Below are 12,748 nucleotides of genomic sequence, written 5' to 3' on the forward strand. Positions count from 1 at the left end.
TTCTTGAAATTTCTTTAACAGTCCCTGAATTTTTTTCTGAAGTTCTTTGAAATCAAATGAATGGCTTTTGACTTCTAAGAAGTTCCCTGCTGCGACGTGATGTTATGTTTGTCAGCCAAGTTTCACGATAGTCCATGCAGATAATGATGATTGTGGTGAATGATTTTTGATGTAAGGGAAATGACGGCTTCGCCATGACAGACTATTTTCGGCAACCCAAATTGAAACACTATTTTCACTGGATTTTCTTACGAAAACACTTCGCTGAATGCATACAAACGATTCTTTATGCTTTCAGCTTCAATTTGACTATATTTTTACCACTGAGAAAAAGCAATCTAGCAAGGTTTTCTTGAAATGCAACACACGCACTACAAATTGTAGCTGATTTCGAGTTGCCGATAATAGAACAGCAGATTTACATGCAGTTTAAATGGAACGGTTGCCGAAGAAAAACTGGTTGCCGACAATACTCGCTCTCACTAGAGAAGATTGGAGCTATGTAAAAGCGTTTCAAAACAGTTTTTGCCAATTCTTTCGACTGAAATTGTTAGAGCAGCTGGCAGCAAAAGATTGTAAACAAACCAATACTGCATATGTGTGCGTTCCTTAGAGAAAAAGGCTTTAGAAAGAACGTCGCTGCTTAGGTTGCCGAGAATACGTAAATTCCCCTATTTGTAAAAACTATTTTCCCGTTTTTTAGGATTACATAGATTACATACTAACGGGTAACCTGGGACCGTAACAAAACGTTTAGAAAATAGCAGCAAGGGAGAGCTATGGAAACCAAGATAGAAGTCGGCGACATTTAGAAGTTCCTCCGGAAGGAGTAAGCATTTTACAAGATTCCGCTAGCTCTAGAATAAAATAATAAAAGGAAAACATCGACGAGAGCTATTTGCAATCTGAAGTGATGCCTCAGAGAAAACCATTTTTGAAACATTGATTTACTCACTAGGTCAGTTTCATCTAAATTGATACCAGAACCTATCATGAGACAAATGAAACCGGTTTTATTGAGTGCTCAGAGTGATAGTGCCACATCCAGACAGATGCTCCTAGAGAAGGGTTCTAAAACAGTCTAGAAGCACCACATGAGCTTGAAATGGTTCAATCGTTTGTGTCATCATTGAACATGCACATCTGGCATTTTTCAGGGTAACCTTGTGGCGAATGGCCAAATACTTCATGAACCGAACACTTTGAAATGACAATCCTATAGCATGTTTTTTGTTCATATTGGCTTAATATAGGGTAGAGAACTACTTCGGCCTAATCGCCCATTTTAGGCCTATCGAGCAGAATACTTCAAATAAATCCATGATTTCAGAGTTAACAAGTCAAATATGCGTTTGTTACGATACTTGAGTAAATAAGCTACCGAACGAAGTCAATGAGAACGCGTGGTATGAAGGTTTGCACCCATTATTTCCAAAACAAAAGAAACGCTCCGACCGAATCAATTTTCATCTTCCTCCGATAGGCCGATGTGAATTCATTGGCGTTTCTATGGCGTTTCAATGCGTTAGGCCGAGTTTAGAATCCGTAGGCCGAGTTTGGTGTCAAGAAGCAGTGTTAGACTTTTGACAACATCTCAACAATTGGTTTCTCTTTTTCAAATCTTGCGGTACGTGCGGAAAGGTAAATAAATTTGAAAGCCATCAGTAATAATAACATTCCGTTTGGTGCTAAACTGCGCTAGATTAAAAAAGACTAAGTGCGTGTTGTGCTTAATAGGCCGGAAATGAGGTAGTTAACCCTAATTAATATTATTGAACTATTTTTCGAATTCATATGGGCAATTATGCCAGATATTACAGTAGATGGAATACTTCCGGATTAGTCTTAAAATTATGTATCAACAAAAACCAAAAAAAAAAAAATTCCTATAAGTCGAGACTTTACTGTATTGAACAACGACATTTTGAGAAATTTATGCCTTACATTTATTTTTGACTTTTCGCTCAGAACTACTTCACCTACAAATTAGCGCGCATATTTTCTCTACAACTTTGTCTCTGACATCAGTTCTGAGGAACTCCAGATTCCAGGTGAAATGCAAGGATAATTATAATTCCCAGATAGTTCTGAGTAGAACTATAGCGAAATCTTGATCCTGAGTAGAAAATTTACAACAGAATTATGTGGAGCATTCCAAGAGAATTCAATGAGAGTTCTGACTAAAACTGCAAAGTAATTTAGATGAGTAAGGAGAACTGAACGTGAATTCTAAGCAGAACTCCAAGGTACTTGTAAGGGACTGTTCATTAACTACGTAGATAGTTTTTTTGGGATTATTGACCCCCCCCCCCTGGGTAGACAATTGTTCAAACATTTTTTTTAAATTTGTATGGGCCGTGGATAATTGCCTCCCCCCTAAACTGTGTACGTAGTTCATGAACAGCCCCTAAGTAGCATCTCATGAAAAAAAGGACAAGGGAATTCTACAAATAATTCACTGAAAATTCTGAGTATGATTCGAACAGTACTCACTTAGGAAGAACTAATTTTACTCGTGACGGAATCCATTTTTGACATCCATTTTTGTGATGAAACGTAAACAAACATGTCATGTAAAATGAAGTGCTTCGAGACTGGACAGTTCGTTACCTGACGAAACGTACGTTTGATTGAGCGGAATGTTGCGTCTGTTACTACTTAATTTTTGTCAAAACTAGCTGAGTGTGCCCGGCCTTGCTCGGGATTCAATATTAGCTTGAGTTTATGCGCCTATTAAGAAAGTAATAGATTGTATCCAAGACACGGCCGTAGATTTGACGTAGGATTACGAAAGATAGTTTTGATGTCACAGCAAAAGTATAGTGAATATTAAATTGATTTCTTAACTCGTTATCAGTGAAAAAGTTCGATAGGTTGAAATTCGGAAACAATTTAAGAGTTCTGTTTGTGGGGTGCTCTGTCGATGTTCATGTAGCACAAGCCAATCCTGGACGATATGTCTTGGATACAAGCTCTTACTCTTTAGTTAACTCCTTTATCAGTCATTTGTGGTCCTGAAAAGGACCGATGGGTTGGAAGCTTGGAAGCTAGTTTAGAAAAATGCTGTGGAAATTTGTCCTCGATGTTATTGGAGATGATAACGCAACCTTATCTTCCAGCAGACGCTCTGGACAGCAATTTCAACATTTATTAAAAAAAAACTCTACATTTGCCAGCAACACTGACTGGGTGTATCCTATGGCTTACCTCCCCTACTAACATAATTCCTAAATTCCCGAGACATTTATGAGGGTTCGTAGAGTTCTCTGCATCTCTCTTAAGTAAATGTTGGACTAACATACCTTTCCTATCCCTACCAGTTGTAAGGACGTGCCCAGGACAATCCTTAACTGTTGGAGCGAGATATAGTGGTTATTTCCTACTTATTATCTGTCCAGTAATAAAAATCCGTCTTGCTCTTAAGGGGGGAGTACACTTTGATTTTTCAAAAAAATGCATTTTTTTTGGTTTAAAATGTTTCTTGGGATGTATACTTTAATTTAGAAAAGACTCCACCTCCACCAGAATATTTCTTACCGCTTTACGAAGCGATTTTCTAAAACATGTACCGGCGCGCTGAGAGAGCAATTTTATCTTTAAACGCGGTTATCTCGAAACGGGGTTTTTCAAACTGGCGTGGGAAATAACTCTAACCAGTTATCATCAAATTTGATTATCGCCTATGTTTTCTTGTTCAGAATTAAATTCTGCTTAGAAATACGTATCCACATTTAGAAATACGTATCGATTTTGTCAAAAATGGATTTTAATCCACGATTTTGAAAGCCTTTTTAGGGTTAAAAAATTGACTTTTTTTTCCTAAGGCCACAACTTTTGAAAAAATTGAATACGTATTTCTAAACCAAATTTCATTACTAATCAGGATTTTGTTCGATTTATGTTCCAGGATCACATGGAATGGAGTATTTTCCCACGCCGATTTCCGACTTCCGCGCGAGCACGCTCACGTGACCTGGTGCACCGGCCACGGGGAGACGCCAATCGAGTTAAAAAAATACAAATTGTAGTTCGAAGGATGACTAATAAATGGGTTATAACATATTTGCTCTACCTGAGTGTTTTATTGCTTAAAAAAAATTAACGAAAATGCCTTACTTTTTGGACGTTCAAAGTGTACTACCCCCTTAAAAGTTTTGAATTCGTACCACCTACGATATTGTGCAACTTGTTCGATGCTAATGCTAACTTTGTCTCTGCCGTCATTTTGATTGCAGGTTACCTTCTCATGCTACGATTTATGGAAAAATGTCAAAGGCGTCATTTTGAGAAGAAAAAATGCAAGATCCAATATGTTTAAATTTTAGCATAAATGTGAATAATTGTCCAAAACAAACAATTATGCAAAGTTTCTTGCAAATCGGAGAAGGTCGAATCTGATCGATTCTTCATTTGTCAAATGCCGAAATCCAAGAAAGTTTTGATGAGAATTCAATGAGAATAATGAGCAGAATTTAAAAAGTGTTCTGGACGAAAATAACAAAGGACTATTGAAAAAGTTCGGCGGCGCCGACTGGGATTGAAACCAGGCCTGCTGAGGTGAGAGGTAATCACGCTTACCACTACACCACCGGTGCCGCTGAGTTGGCAGATGTTTCCTGAGAAAGACAGCAGGACTTCTGGATAACTAGGAAGGAGTTTTCAAGAGAAATAAAAAGAATCTTATGGAGTCAAATCTGAAAAAAACAAACTTCAGGAGGATGCCAGAAGCACTTCTGGAGAAAGCCGGATTATACCAGGAAAAACATGCAGGGATATTTTGATGGAAACAGTAGTCATATTCAGGGGAACTCAGAGGATCTTCTAGAACAAGTCGAATGAAACATTCGGGGGAAGTTTGAATAATCAATCAATGGATACCGGAAGAAACTCCTTAGGGTAGTTAGAAACAACTCTTGATAGCAGAAATCCAGTAAAGTTGGAAAAACAATCTGGTGAAGTCTAATGACAGTAACTGGAGTAGTTGTTGTGTCAAAATATTAAAATTAAAAAGCTGAATTTATCATGTACTTTATGGCAGTTTTTGAAGATGCCTAATTTTTAAAACAATAACTTGTCCCTGCATTTCAGACTACTCCAAAAATGTGCCATCGAGAGATCGTGAACTAACCCATATATTTGATTTCTTTTATTTTGCATCTTTACTTTGATGCGAGACAACGAAAAAAGGGATCCAAACAAACCACAAAACGTTTATCAGACTATTATATTGAAAAGTGAAAGTGTTACTCATATCAAAACGGTGAAACTGAAGTTATCAGTTCTGTCGGATAACTGCCCGACCGTTTTTATTCCGACCTCGACACGACCTTCACCATACAACGTACCTCCTTCCTTATCGTGCTTTCCTTCTTCCTTGGATGTAATTAACACTCATCACTTTCGACACAATACACCAAATTTATTTTATGTTAACCACGCTACACATTTGACTATACATTTATTCTTTAAAGTTAACATAGACCACTTAAATTCTAACAAGGGTTCGCCCCTTGTGACTGATCGCGACGACGGTTTTGTTTTTACTCAATTCTTCCACTATACTACGTTCTTTCACCGATGACCATCCGATGACTGCCCGCATAGTAGTAGTAGAATTCCGGGAGCTCGTGTTGGCATGAACCGGTGCACTACCACGACCGTAGTAACCACACTAGCACACAACCGTTGAGTGAGATCGCTCGCGGAGTCTCTGAAATGCGGCGAGTGTGGTTGCTGTTGGCTGCATCCGCACTCGCAGACAAGTTCTTTGAGAATTTTTTTCCCGGTGGTGCCATTGAATTCCCGAAATTTTCCCTATGATAAAAAATTCCCGGGTTTTTTTGACGCAGGACTACGTTTGTGATTTCTATATGGGGGTACACTTTGTAAAAACCGAAATTGGAACGTGTAACGAAATTATGAAAGATTCTGAACGTTAATAGCTCAGCTGCCCCTGGTCCAATTTCAATAATTTTATCACCAATCGATCAGAAATATTTTTATGCAACAATTACAATGCTTCCGACTGTTGATTTTTAACAAGAAACTATTAAAAAAGTGGTAAATGTCAATCATTGTCCAAAAGCGTCGCAATAACTAACAAATCCACCAATTACGTACATGCATATGCTGCTTCTCCAGCACTGTCATCAGAGAGTCGATAGTAGACGAAGAAGTCGAAGTGGCATTCGCCTCCGATCTTCGCACATTCATCGTCATATTCAGAACCACACGCCCTCAACGACCAAACAAAATGCTCTCCAGAGCTGTAATCTTGTAACCAAACTTGGAAGCAGGGGTGCAGTTAATAACTCGGCGGCAAACACATTCATTGATACGTTTGTTGTTCTGGATGATAGAAGAGCATAGCAGAAATAGTCAGCAGTTCAATTTCTAATGACAATTTTTTTTTTAATTTTTTGATCGACCTTCTACGATTATGTTGAAACTTTGCACAGTTGTTTATTATTGTCCAACATGCCATTTTACATATTTGGTTTTGTACACGACTAACACTTGAAAAGGGCTTATGCAAAAATGATACGCATCAATAGAAAAACATATATCTTGCGAACGATTTGTTTGATTGAGATGGTGTCTTCGCAGAAGTGGCGGACAAGTATTGTGCCTTTCAAGAAAAAATACAAACTGTAAATTTTTTTTTACAAAAAAATTAAAATTGTCAAAAAAATTAAATTTGCTCAAATTGCATTTTTTTTAAATTATTTTTTTTATTATATTTATTTTATTGTTTAGGTAAAGTATAAGGTACTGACACTGTGAATTTGCTAAGCAAATCATTAACAAAAAAGTTATGAGTTATTGAAAAAATAAGTATTTTCCAAAATACCACCTACAGTTATCGAATATCTTTAAAATAGTTTTAATATTAAAACACATCCAATTAACAACAAAAAAGCTCAAAATGATTTAGCTAATTAATTATATCTTAACTCATGCGTATGATTAAAAAACTGTGAACAACAAGTTTAAGGAAATTAATTGGGGTTTTTGTTAAAAATATTTTCAAGATTGAACACTCACGAATAACATCCCAAAAGAGTGAAAATTGCTCAAATTATGCGATAAGTGAATTTTAACCTACTCAAAAATAACAACTTTGGGCAATTTAAGCATTATGAGCTTTTTTGTTGTAAATTTAATGTGTAATTTAAATATAATAAAATACCTATTAAACTTTTATTTTTATTTTTATTTTTTTTAATTTTTTTTATTTTGTCAACCAACGTAGACTAGTACATACTAGAATACAGTTTTGTTTTCTTAAATTTATTTATTTATTTCGTCAACTTTGGACAAAAGTTTAAAAATATAATTTTTTCTTTAATAAAAATTAAGCAGTGTCAGCTTTCCTATTTTTTATGAGTTATAATGCCTTATGGAGTAAAAATATTGTTTTAGTTTATGCCGAGACATTGTAAAGTCAATGGTTTCGCAGTATTGATTGTAAGAGGCGGTTAATGGCCCATATTTTGCATAATTTGTGCGATGATGTTTTAAGGCAAATAAATTTCGATTTCGGAGTTGCCGAGTAGGTGCATGGAAATTTAATTTTGATAAAAGTTCTGTGGAGTCAATGCGTTGCGAAACGATATAGTTTACAAATGAAACCATTGCATATTCACGACGCTCTTTTAATGTTTGTATGTTTATAAGCATGCAGCGTGCTTCATTTGATGGAAGAGGAAATGATGTCCAACCTAATTTACGAAGAGCGTACAATAGAAATGGTTTTTCTACGGATTCTAATCTTTCTTCGTACGTGATTGAAAAAGGAGACCATACAATGCTGCAATATTCCAGTATTGACCTCACATAGGCGATATATAGTGTTTTAATTGTGTATGGGTCCTGAAAGTTATAGCAAAAGCGCTTGATAAAGCCTAGCATGTTATTTGCCCTGTGAATAATTGTGTTGTAATGGTCTATGAAAGTTAGTTTAGAGTCTAAGATAATTCCTAACTCTTTCACATTTTTCTACATTTTGATTTCCTAGTGCAATTGAAATATTTGAAGTTGTTCTTTTCCTGCTAAATGATATTAGGTTACATTTTTTTACATTCAATTCTAGTAGACTTTTTTTGCAACATATGTAGAATATGTGTATTTCATTCCGGAATATATCGATGTCTCCTTCATTTCTTATTTCCAAAAAGAGCTTCATGTCGTCGGCATAAATAAGCAATTGAAGTTTTTTGAGAATGAAAGAAATGTCGTTTACGTATAGAATAAAAAGAAGAGGTTCCAAATGAGAGCCTTGGGGGACGCCTGAAGTGACTTGAATTGGACTCGATTTCTTTCCGTTGAATTTAATTATTTGTTGGCGGTTAGTTAAATATAATTCAAGCCATTTTAGGAGCCCTGACTCAATTCCAATTTTTTGCAATTTAAAAAGTAGCATTGGTATGTCTATGCGGTCAAATGCCTTGCTAAAGTATGTATAGAGAGCTTCTACGTGGTTTCCATTATCCATTGTATTCAATGAATAGTCTTTAAATTCAAGTAAATTTGTCGAGGTCGAGCGAAAAAGCCGTGTTGTATGTCAGTAATTCTATTTTTGATTTGGAGAAATAATTTTTCGTTGACAATTACCTCGAAAAGTTTAGGAATGCAAGAGATAATGGCTATACCACGATAATTACGTACGTCAGATTTTCGGCCAGATTTAAAGATAGGCACTAGGAATGAGCTTTTCCAAGTTTTTGGAAAGGTTCCAGATTCCAGGGACATATTAAAAATCCAGAACAATGGAGCAGTGAGTTCAATTGCTAGACATTTAATAAATACTGGAGGAATTCCGTCAGGTCCAGGACCTTTTGAGGCGTCTAAATTGTTTAATGCCTGCAAAATATCCTGCACTTGAAGTTGATTGAGGCCAATGTCCCTTGAAAATTCTGGAAAAAATGCAAAATAATCGCGGTCGCGATCTTCTCCAGAAAATGTCGTATAGATTTCGTGAAAAAATTTTGCAAATAGATTGCAGTTTTTTTTCCGAGCTATCACCGACATTTTCGTCGAGTTGCATTATTATTATAAATATTAACACATCACTTTTTTGTTTATGATTTGCCCAGCAAATGCACAGTGTCAGTAGGTATTACTTTATCCAAACTACAAAATAAATATAAAAAAAAAATAATTCAAAAAAAATATTCAATTTGAGTAATTTTAATTTTTTTATAATTTTGATTTTTTTTTTGTAAAAAAAAATATATAAATTTTTACAGTGTATATTTTTTCTTGGAAGGCACAATACTTGTCCGCAACTTCTTCAAAGACACCATCTCGATCAAACAAATCGTTCACGAGATATATATTTTTCTATTGATGCATATCATTTTTGCATAAGCCCTTTTCAAGTGTTAGTCGTGTGCAAAACTAGGGAACCAAATATGTAAAATGGCATGTTGGGCAATAACAAACAACTGTGCAAAGTTTCATCATAATCGTAAAAGGTGGATCCGAAACGATTTGTGAATCTGTTTGGAACTGCTCTAGTGCGAAATAGGTTAGTGAAGCCATGGTCATCAAAAGAGGAAATCGATGAAGAGAATTGACTTTCAACCCTCTGTTTCTATGCCCCTTAATTCAGTCGTTCGACATTTTCGAAGGCCCACCAACAACATGAGATTACACTATTTTGTAGGCATGCCTAGATTAACGATTAATCGTAAAGATTTTTCCAGCTATTCGATTAAATATTTATCGAATTTTCAATTATTCGAGCCACAAGCCTTCTTATTTCTACTCGTTTGATTTAGCGCAGTAGAGAAAATAAATAAAAGTACCGTAAAATGGGGTATCTTTGATAATGCGGGTAACTTTGATAGTATAATATAAAGAATAAATTTACTCGCTGTGCTTTTTCCAAATAAGAAACATTGGTTCCATATTGTAGCTTAGAGTATTTCCGTTGATATGGTATATAGTTTTTAAATAGTATGTGTTACATATTTTACAAAAATATTAATAAACCATTTTCGTGTTTTTCGCCTTTTTGAAAAAGCACTCAAACCATTACTTATGAAATGTATTTCCGATACAGCTATCACACATTCAATGTTGCAATCTTATTGCTTATGAAGTTTCCTGATTATATACTCATTCAAAGTTTCATATTTAAAGAACTAAATTGTTTGAGTTTCACTCATTTATTTCTACATTCATCGAACATTATCAAAGTAACCCCAAATAAAAATACTGAATTTCGGTAACAAAACTAAAAAAAAAGGTGCAAATGCTTTAATTTTCGTTCAACATATTACTAACGAATTAACTCTTGGATCCTCAGTACTTGTTTTAAAAATATAAAATTTGAAAAACAGTCATTGCTGTAAAAAATATTTGGAATATACTTTTAAAACTATCAATGCTACCCCGTTTTACGGTACTAATTTATCTGAACAGACACAGGGAAGAACCATGCAACAGGATCATAAATTCGCCGAAAAAAATGTTGAGCGTCTTTTTGCTAAAAGCTAAGATTAACCAACTTGTTGAGAAAAGGAGTTTAACGAGAAAAACTTAAAAGGAGAGGAGCTTTAGCTGGGTGGACAGTAATATTCTGTGGCCTTACAACCTGTCGCAGACACCAGTTCAGCCCCTGTCCTGCAGCAGACCGGCTGAACCGAAAAATATGGGATTGTCCGGTCCGATTTTCTGATCCAACTGCCTACACGTCATCATCATCTTCCAAAGGCTTTAAGCCTGTACTACCATCAGCCCTTTTATGGGCCACCAAGATTTTCCAAAAGAGTTAAATTTCTGAACATGTCCCAACTAAAATTCATATCAAAAGGTTCATATCAGGGCAATCATAGTCATACTAAAGAGTATAAAGGGTGATACGGTCAAAATTTGGTCAATATCAACTTGACGTATTTCTTTCAATTTTGCATTTAAAAAACCTGAACACCCCTCATTTTGAAGGTGTGTGTGTGTAGAATGTTGTTCCTATTTTGATTTTGGAATTCACTCTTCAGTTGTCAAAATGCCGTCCAAGCAAGAAGAGCAGCGTATCAAAATTTTGCTCGCGCATCGCGAAAATCCGAGCTACTCGCACGCAAAGTTGGCAAAATCGCTAAAAGTTGCCAAATCAACCGTTACAAATGTAATTAAAGTGTTTGGGGAACGTTTGTCGACAGCCAGGAAGTCTGGATCGGGGGGAAATCGAAAACCGGAAGCCGCTGAGACGACAAAGAGAGTTGCCGGTAGTTTCAAGCGAAACCCTAACCTCTCTCTCCGAGATGCCGCAAATAAGCTGGGTGTATCGTCTACAACCGTGCATCGAGCCAAAAAACGAGCCGGACTATCGACTTACAAGAAGGTAGTGACTCCAAATCGCGATGATAAACAAAATACGACGGCCAAAGCGCGATCCCGGAGGCTGTACACGACGATGCTGACGAAGTTTGACTGCGTGGTAATGGACGACGAAACCTACGTCAAAGCCGACTACAAGCAGCTTCCGGGACAGGAGTTTTATACGGCAAAAGGAAGGGGAAAGGTAGCAGATGTTTTCAAGCACATGAAACTGTCAAAGTTCGCAAAGAAATATCTGGTTTGGCAAGCCATCTGTACCTGTGGCTTGAAAAGCAGCATTTTCATAGCTTCCGGGACTGTCAACCAAGAAATTTACGTGAAAGAGTGTTTGAATAAACGTCTGCTGCCTTTCCTGAAGAAACACGGTTGTTCCGTACTGTTTTGGCCGGATTTGGCATCTTGCCATTACGGTAAAAAGGCAATGGAGTGGTACGCCGCCAACAACGTGCAGGTGGCTCCCAAGGACAAGAACCCTCCCAACACGCCAGAGCTCCGCCCAATTGAGAAATACTGGGCTATTGTCAAGCGGAACCTAAAGAAGACCAAAAAAAACTGCTAAGGGCGAGCAGCAGTTCAAGGCAAACTGGCTTTCTGCGGCGAAGAAGGTGGACAAGGTGGCTGTACAAAATCTGATTGCCGGGCCGGCAATTCGGATTTGGAAAAGCGGAAGCCTAACTGAATATTTTTCCTGAATTTTATACTAATTGAACTTGAAAAAGAAATTTAATTTGATTTTTTAAATAAACGATTTCACCGATTTACACGCGTTTTCCCTTGACCAAATTTTGACCGTATCACCCTTTAAACAGAAAGAACCCCGCCCAAATTCCTATTCCTACACAAAACACAAGCTCCTGATGCAGTTAACGAATAACATTTATTAAATAACACCACGTAGCCCTACGTCACCATTACGTACAACCCCATAGGGAGGTCCCTTGTAGTTTTTTTTTTTCGATTTCTCGGTGGCCACCCTGGGTATTCCAATGAAAATAGAATGATAGTTACGAGGAGAGTTCCAAAGGAATTCCTGGTAAGTTAAAGAAAAATTCCATGATAATTCTGAAGACGGCTAGAGAGCTTTAAAGCGCTATAAGCCGGTGAGCCGGTGTTTAATCTATCTTTCGAATAGACAACTTTCAATGTTTGATCTGGAATTGGTTAGTATTGACCCAATTGAAAAAGAACACATATGTTGATAAAGTTGAAATCTACATGGCTCAGAAATAATGACGAATTCTAAGCTTAGTTTTAGTAAATCTAATAATAAGATTGTGTAGGAAAAAAACAACAATACCCATGACTTGTACATCCATGATAAATCCCAAGTAACATTGCAGGTTTTATCGCGGTTTTATAGCATTCTACAAGCCTAAATCATGGTCTACAGAACCCTCATAAAACC

At 36.6% G+C, this 12,748-nt stretch overlaps 1 protein-coding gene across 3 annotated transcripts in view; it reads right to left on the reverse strand.

The window, feature by feature from the left end:
- The window catches only part of sfl (N-deacetylase and N-sulfotransferase sfl), a 601,701-nt gene that overhangs the window by 308,815 nt on the left and 280,138 nt on the right, over nt 1–12,748 (reverse strand). Inside the window, exon 1 of one of the 3 annotated variants that reach the window (XM_065231785.1) lies at nt 5,346–5,510. The exons of the other annotated variants lie outside the window; for them this stretch is intronic. The gene's annotated coding sequence lies outside the window, so the exon portion shown is untranslated. Of the gene's footprint in view, nt 1–5,345; nt 5,511–12,748 lie in introns of those variants that run through there. 3 annotated transcript variants of the gene reach the window in all.

This window comes from Ochlerotatus camptorhynchus, unplaced genomic scaffold (genome assembly GCF_037179485.1).
Source record: "Ochlerotatus camptorhynchus isolate MF236.1 unplaced genomic scaffold, CSIRO-AGI_Acam_v1.1 ptg000361l, whole genome shotgun sequence".
Taxonomy (NCBI): domain Eukaryota; kingdom Metazoa; phylum Arthropoda; class Insecta; order Diptera; family Culicidae; genus Ochlerotatus; species Ochlerotatus camptorhynchus.